Source organism: Octodon degus, unplaced genomic scaffold, assembly GCF_000260255.1.
Source record: "Octodon degus isolate 3935 unplaced genomic scaffold, OctDeg1.0 scaffold00090, whole genome shotgun sequence".
Lineage (NCBI taxonomy): Eukaryota > Metazoa > Chordata > Mammalia > Rodentia > Octodontidae > Octodon > Octodon degus.
Genome location: NW_004524666.1, coordinates 5,981,360 through 5,987,858, shown reverse-complemented (window position 1 = coordinate 5,987,858; position 6,499 = coordinate 5,981,360). Strand labels below are relative to the sequence as shown.

The 6,499-nt window shown below is 44.3% G+C and overlaps 1 pseudogene; it reads left to right on the top strand.

The window, feature by feature from the left end:
• The window catches only part of LOC101565523, a 20,407-nt pseudogene extending 14,880 nt beyond the window's left edge, over positions 1 to 5,527 (top strand).
• Positions 5,528 to 6,499: the final 972 nt, after the last annotated feature.

Below are 6,499 nucleotides of genomic sequence, written 5' to 3'. Positions count from 1 at the left end.
AGAGGGAGGGAGAGAGAGAGAGAGGAAAAAAGAGGGAGGGAGAGAGAGAAAAGAGGGAGGGAGGGAGCGAGGGAGAGAGAGAGAGGGGTGGTGGCCATTAATTCAGCCCCCTTGGTTACAGTGACACTGAACCTTTTAGAGCTCTAATGATAACAGGCTGCTGTAGCATGTGTCCATAGGTCAGAGACAACTGGAAAAGTTAGAGCAGCTGAGACTTCTAGCCAGGGGCTCAACTTGCAACAGAGAAACTGCTGAGCAGGACTGGACTGAGTTAGCCAGCCTCTGAAGAAGTGGAGTAGTTCTGTGGTACCTGGTGGATACTGGTTCCGGGATTCCATTGGGGTAGCACACAATCCACAATGTTCAAGTTTCTTATGTGAAATGGCATGATTCATATCTTCCTGTACATAATCATCTCAAGATTGCTTAGCATTGTTCCCCCAAATTATTTTTTGTTTTGTTTTGATTTTGCTTTTGTTTTTGGCAGAACCGGGGATTGAACTCAGGCCCTTGAGCTTGCCAGGCAAGCGCTTATTCCACTGAGCCATCTTCCCAGGACTTTTATTATTTTTTTGTTTTGTTTTTGCCCCAAAATTATTTAAATCTATGATTTAACCCTTGAATGTGGAAGCCACAATACAAAGGGCCAATTCTAATTAACTCTGATTTAGGAGCTGAAGTTGTTTACTAGTTGTTTCACCTACCCTTACAATTAGAATTTGCCTGTCAGATATAGAAGAGGAGAAAACCTGTGAGCCAGTATTGAGAAGTGGTATTCTGTGGTCCCTTTGAGACACTCTCAATAGTGGTGTGGGTATACGGCTTGAAATGATAAATAAAGAACCTGAAGGAAGTCTGAGGTAGCGACGTCTGTAATCCCAGGTACTCGGGAGATTGAGGTAAGAGGATTGCAAGTCTGGGGACACCCTTAGCAACTCAGATTTCTCTCAAAAAAAAAAAAAAACAACTTTTGAGCTTTTCTTCTTCCAGTTCCAGGCGCTTGGCATCTGTGGTTTACAGTGCAGTTATGGCCAAGTCCAAGAACCACATCATGCAAACCAGTCCCCAAAAATGGCACAGAAATGGCACCAAGAAACTTTGTTTGCAAAGATACGAATCTCTGAAGGGGGTGGATCCCAAGTTCCTTAGGAAGCACAACAAGAAGGGCTTCAGGAAGATTCAGGCAAACAATGCCAAGGCCATGAGTGCACATGCCGAGGCTATCAAGGCCCTTGTCAAGCCCAAGATCATCCCAAAGGGAGTAAACCACAGGCTCACTCAACTTGCCTATGTTACCCGCTCCAAGCTTGGGAAGCGTATCCATGCCCGCATTGCCAAGGGTTGTAGGCCTTGCTGGCCAAAGTGCAGGCTCCAGCCAAGGCCCAGGCTCCATCCAAGGCTCAGGCCCCAGCTTCTGCTCCAGCCCAGGCTCCCAAAGGTACCAGGCCCCCGTGAAGACTCCAAAGTAAAAGCCTCTTATCTGCTAATGTAAAAACAGAAGGACTGATGTGACCACTGTGGTGCCATCTGCGGGGGGCTGGTGTCTTCCTGTGCTCTTTGTACAAATAAACCTGAGGCAGGATAGAATAAAAAATAAAGAAATTTTAAAAGTTTGGTGGATAGTCCAATGGTAGAATGGTGGTATAGTAAGTGCAAGGCCTTGAGTTTAATCCTCGGTGTCTAAAAAAAGGAAAAAACAAAACCAAACAAAACAAAACATGAAGAAGAAATTCAGGGTCTGGTCACAGGTTGTCTTGTCCCTTGAATCCTGCAGGTAAGGGGGAAATGGAAACTTAAATTTAGTTTTGGGCCAAGCTGAGGATTAAACCCATAGCCTGGTCCGTGCCAGCCAAGTACTCTATCACTGAGCTACATCCCCATCCCTAACGATAGAAGGTGTTTAAAGGTCAAGGAGAATTAAATATTTTACAGCACTGCAGACAGTACAGAGGGCTTCCCCTCTGCCAGCCCCACTGTTAGAGGGTTGCAGGATGTGGTGGGTCCTAAGCCACACAGGCCAAGGAGGCGACTCCTGCCCTGGTGGTCTTGAGGCTCTGTGGCTCTCTGGACTGCTCAGAGGGCAGAGGGTCTGGCCAGGGTCAGGTGGAAAATGTAGTTTCAAAAGTGAGAGGAGAGGAAGGGATGAGACCTATTTCCTGCCGGTTCTGTCATGATGCTATTAGACTTAGGAGTTGAGAAATTATTTTCCTAGCTGGTCAGAAACTCAAAGTTACTAAAAGAGGAAAAAAACCGTTAGCATTGCTTTTAAAAAAAAATTCAAGTTAACCTTACATTCTACTGGAACAATCTAGAATGCATGTGCCACTTTCCTCTATGTTGCAGGTCACATTCTCATTCTCCGGCAGGCCAGCCAACACTTGGCAAAAATATATTTAAAGGGGAACTATTTCATCTCCAGGTCCTGGGCCCTATCCTCACCATGAAAAGGAATAAAGTAAAATAGCATTTAAAATTAGTATTATTATTTTGTTTTTGTTGTTTGAGGTACCAGAGATTGAACTCAGGACCTTGCCCTTGCCAAATTTTTTAAAATTGTTTTTAAAATTGTTAAAATTGCTGACTCTATTCAAACTAGCCTTTCCGCAAATATTGCTCTATACTCCTCAGCCACTGCTGGGCAAACCATAGTGGTGTCCAGGGCCGTTTGGATTTTGTTAGAAGAACGCCCCAGAATCACCAAGACTCTCCATAAACTGTCTCTTCGATTTCCCCTCACCTTCCTGTGAGCTTCAGTCATATTCTAGCCTGGTTCATAATCTTCCTGCTCTCCCCCACCGCCACAGCAGGCATTGTGCTGTTAGGTCACGTCCTTCACAGCATATCAAATGCAAAACACCAGAATGCATTTCTATTTTTCATCCTGTTTTGCCTTTATGTTTTGTGAAGCTTCTGCTAACTGCCTCTCTCCTTTTCTACCTGCCCAAATATGTCAAGATTTAGATTTGGAACTCAGTCCTTGTGTGGCTGATAATCCTGGTAGCCACTTTGTTGTCAAACAGAACCTCAGTGCTGTTTACATTTGTATCCACTGAGGATGGTGGCTCAACCCCAATTCAAAGTAAGCTCCAATTGGCCAGATCAGCCAGCCATAGCGGTCCTTTCTCTGTGACCATGGTTAGTTAGGGGGAGCAGTTAGTGGGAGAGGAACAGGATCTGCCCAGAAATCTCTGACAAGGTTTCCTTACTCTTAAGAAACTGTCTTTCTTATAATGACATCTTGGAAGAAGGTAGGAAACTGGTAGACAGACTGAAAATGGCTAAGTGGGGAGAAAGAAAGTGTTGCAGGCAGCCAAATTAGATAGAAATATAGGCAGTCAGACAGGGTCAGGCCTTCAAAGGAGATAACACAGAAGACAAAATACCTTCCAACTGTGGGAGGAACTGATGCTCCTGCTGCGAGCCAGACCTAAAGACCAAAGATCAAACAAACGCTAACCTCCCTAAAGATTAGCATCCAGGATTGATCTTCACCCTAAGAAAGCCAGGAAGAGTCATTATCTGATGACTACCAGATAAAGTCCTGTTTTACATTCATGCCTGCTTGCTACTTGACTTGCTTCCCCATTTGGTTCCAGGCTTAATCAATTTTACCTGAGCAATGGTGCTTGTAATCCCATTGGTTGAACATAGTTTTGGCCCACCCCACATCCACCTAAGTGAGTTCCCCCTTTCTCTACCTTCCCGGGGACAACTTGCTCAGGCCCCCTCCTGTCCCTCTCTCAGACAGGAGCTTTCTTTCCCCCAAAAAATATATTCTGGTCATAACCTCCATTTGTTCCTAAAATTCATTCTTTGGTTTTAGAGAACACGAACTCATCCAGGTCAGGTTGGGAGATCATTTTTTCCCCTATACCATTTGGAGGTTCACTGTATCATTTGGTGGCCACCCACCCACCATCAACAGCTTTTCTCCCTATATCAGAAATACCTCCAAAGAGATTCTAACACATGTCTTATCTCTACACTTATGATTAAACAACACGATACATTTGCTTTTTGTTTAAGTTGTTTTGAGTTAGAATTTTTGGAAAATGACAGCTAATACAGATTGCCTCAAGGTCTGGGATACAATTCAGAGAGCCATGAAAATTGTGTATTAACTACACTTTAATAAGTATTTCCGGAGGGACCGGGGAGATGGCTCAGTGGAATAAGTGCTTCCCTGGCAAGCACAAGGGCCTGAGTTCAATCCCCGGCTCCGAAAAAAAAAAAAAAAAATAAGTATTTCTGGGGCTGGTGAGATGGCTCAGTGGTCTAAATCACCTACTTAGAACAAGCTTAGTAAAGCACAGGGACCACGGTTCAATCCCCCAGCACCACATGCCAGCGAGCCCCGCCCCCTGGTGGGCTGAGCTGGTCACACACACACACACACACACACACACACACACACACACACACAAAATAAATAAATAAATAAGTATTTCCTTAAATTATGAATATGGGCAACCAATGAAACCCACCACCTATAGCAACTCATAGAAGGAATAAGAATATTTTCATATCATACTTTGGTTGTTAAAAAGATCTTAAACAGTATATTCTTTCCCCACAGATGATGCTCATGTTTCATAATTTGCATATAATCAGCTTCCTCCTTCAGGCTCTTTGACAGCTCTCTGATATTTCCTCATTCCCAGTAGGACTGGCACAGCTCCGCTGCAAATGATCAATAACTGCTTACTGGCTTGACGTTGCCTCTGACTGTGAACCTCAAGGAAGTAGTGTGGGAGGGAGTGGTTGTCTTTTGTGAAATCAACTGGGCAAGTTCAAAAACATTCTAGTTTCTCTTAATCTGTTTTGTACACTGAGGGACCATATAAATATCCCTTAGCGAAAGATGAGCGATATTCGAACCAAAAGTTCAGTGCTTAGGATTATTAATATAGAAGCAGAGTATTAAGGTGGGAACTAAACATGAGAAATTGCACTTCAGGAGTGCAAGGAAGAAGAGGCCTTCCTGATAGCCAGTCAACCTTCCTGTTTCACGTAGGTGTTGGTAGGGATTCAGAGCCATCCAGGCCTAGGCTATAGTCCTGCTGTCCCTATTTCCAAGTGTAAACCTCCATTTAGAAAAGTAGAGAGTCCTAGAAAAAGAAGCTAAGCAAAAAATAGGAGACTGGGATGGGGCAAAGAGCTGCAAGCTTGGTGCGCTGGCGGAGACCATCAAGTGGCGGAGTTTGGGGTGTTCTGTGGCTTTCAGAAGAGTTTTCAAGCAGTTACCATCTCAAGCGACACAGATGTTTTTCTTTCTTGATACAATGAAGATCAGGGATCTAAACTTACCTAAAAAGCTAAAAAAGCACTGTTTGTCCCTATTGGAATGGCAGGCTTCACAGCAATTGTCATGTATGGATTACACAGATTGAAGAGCAGGGAAAACACTAAAATGTCCGTGTACCTGATCCACATGCGCACGGAAGCCCAAGGCTTCGTTGTGAGCACAGCGACCCTTGGCATGGGCTATTCTATGTACCAGGAGCTCTGGGCACAGCCTAAACCCTAGAAGAAGAGATGCTGTCTTGGACTCTTCGGAAGTGCTTGCATTAGTTAGACATCTCGTGTGGAGGTTACGTATTTGAGTTGGTTCAAACTGTATTATAGTATTTGGAATAATGTTTCTTCCTCGCAGACCTGATGACCATGCCTGTGGTGACTGGTTCACTAACTGCGTCACTCAGGCTCCAGAAACAGGTCACCTCTGTGCACTGGATAGCGTTGAAGTCTACCTTTCCTAGCCCCTCATGACAGCTCCTCCTACCCTGGCCAGGCCTGAAGCACTCCCGCTCTGCTGCCGAGTGTCGCACGCATTGCATGTTGGGGAGGAGCCCCGCTGACCCCAGTTACTCCAGTTTTTCCTTGTCTGCCTTGTGGACTGGGGTGACGAGTTGGTTTTTAGGACTGGCTGGCTCTGGAAGAACTCTTTCAAAGCACGTGTGAGATGTAGCTTATAGCCCTCCCACAGCTGAGGCGTCCCTTCGCATGTGCTCAGACCTCGAATATTTACGTAAGCGCTGCATTGAAGTCATGTTTATTTCAGAATCACACATGTAAGCCCGAGAATAGCGTAACTATGAATTGCAGCTTAGCTTTTTTGTAATTATAGAATTATATTTTTGCTGCTGCTGTATTAGAATAATTTTTAAATGTCATCTTGAAATACAAGTATTTATCTTAAGTGCTAAGGCACAGATAGAGAACTACTTTTTAAATGTGTGCAGTATGTTTCTCTGCAAGAATTATAAATGTTAAACACTTTACTCAAAGTGCAAGCGATCAGTGGTTTAGTAGTGAGCTGGCCAGTCAGGCATGACACGCAAGCTCTGCTATACCCCAGAATGGCTGTGAATGCTCACAGAACCTCTTACTTAACCTGAACTCACATTCCACGGGGACAACATCGTATCTGTCATGTTATTAAAGTGGGTGAATTTAAAAAAAAAAAAAAAGGCTGGAAAAGAGGCTGTTTTTGCTTGTC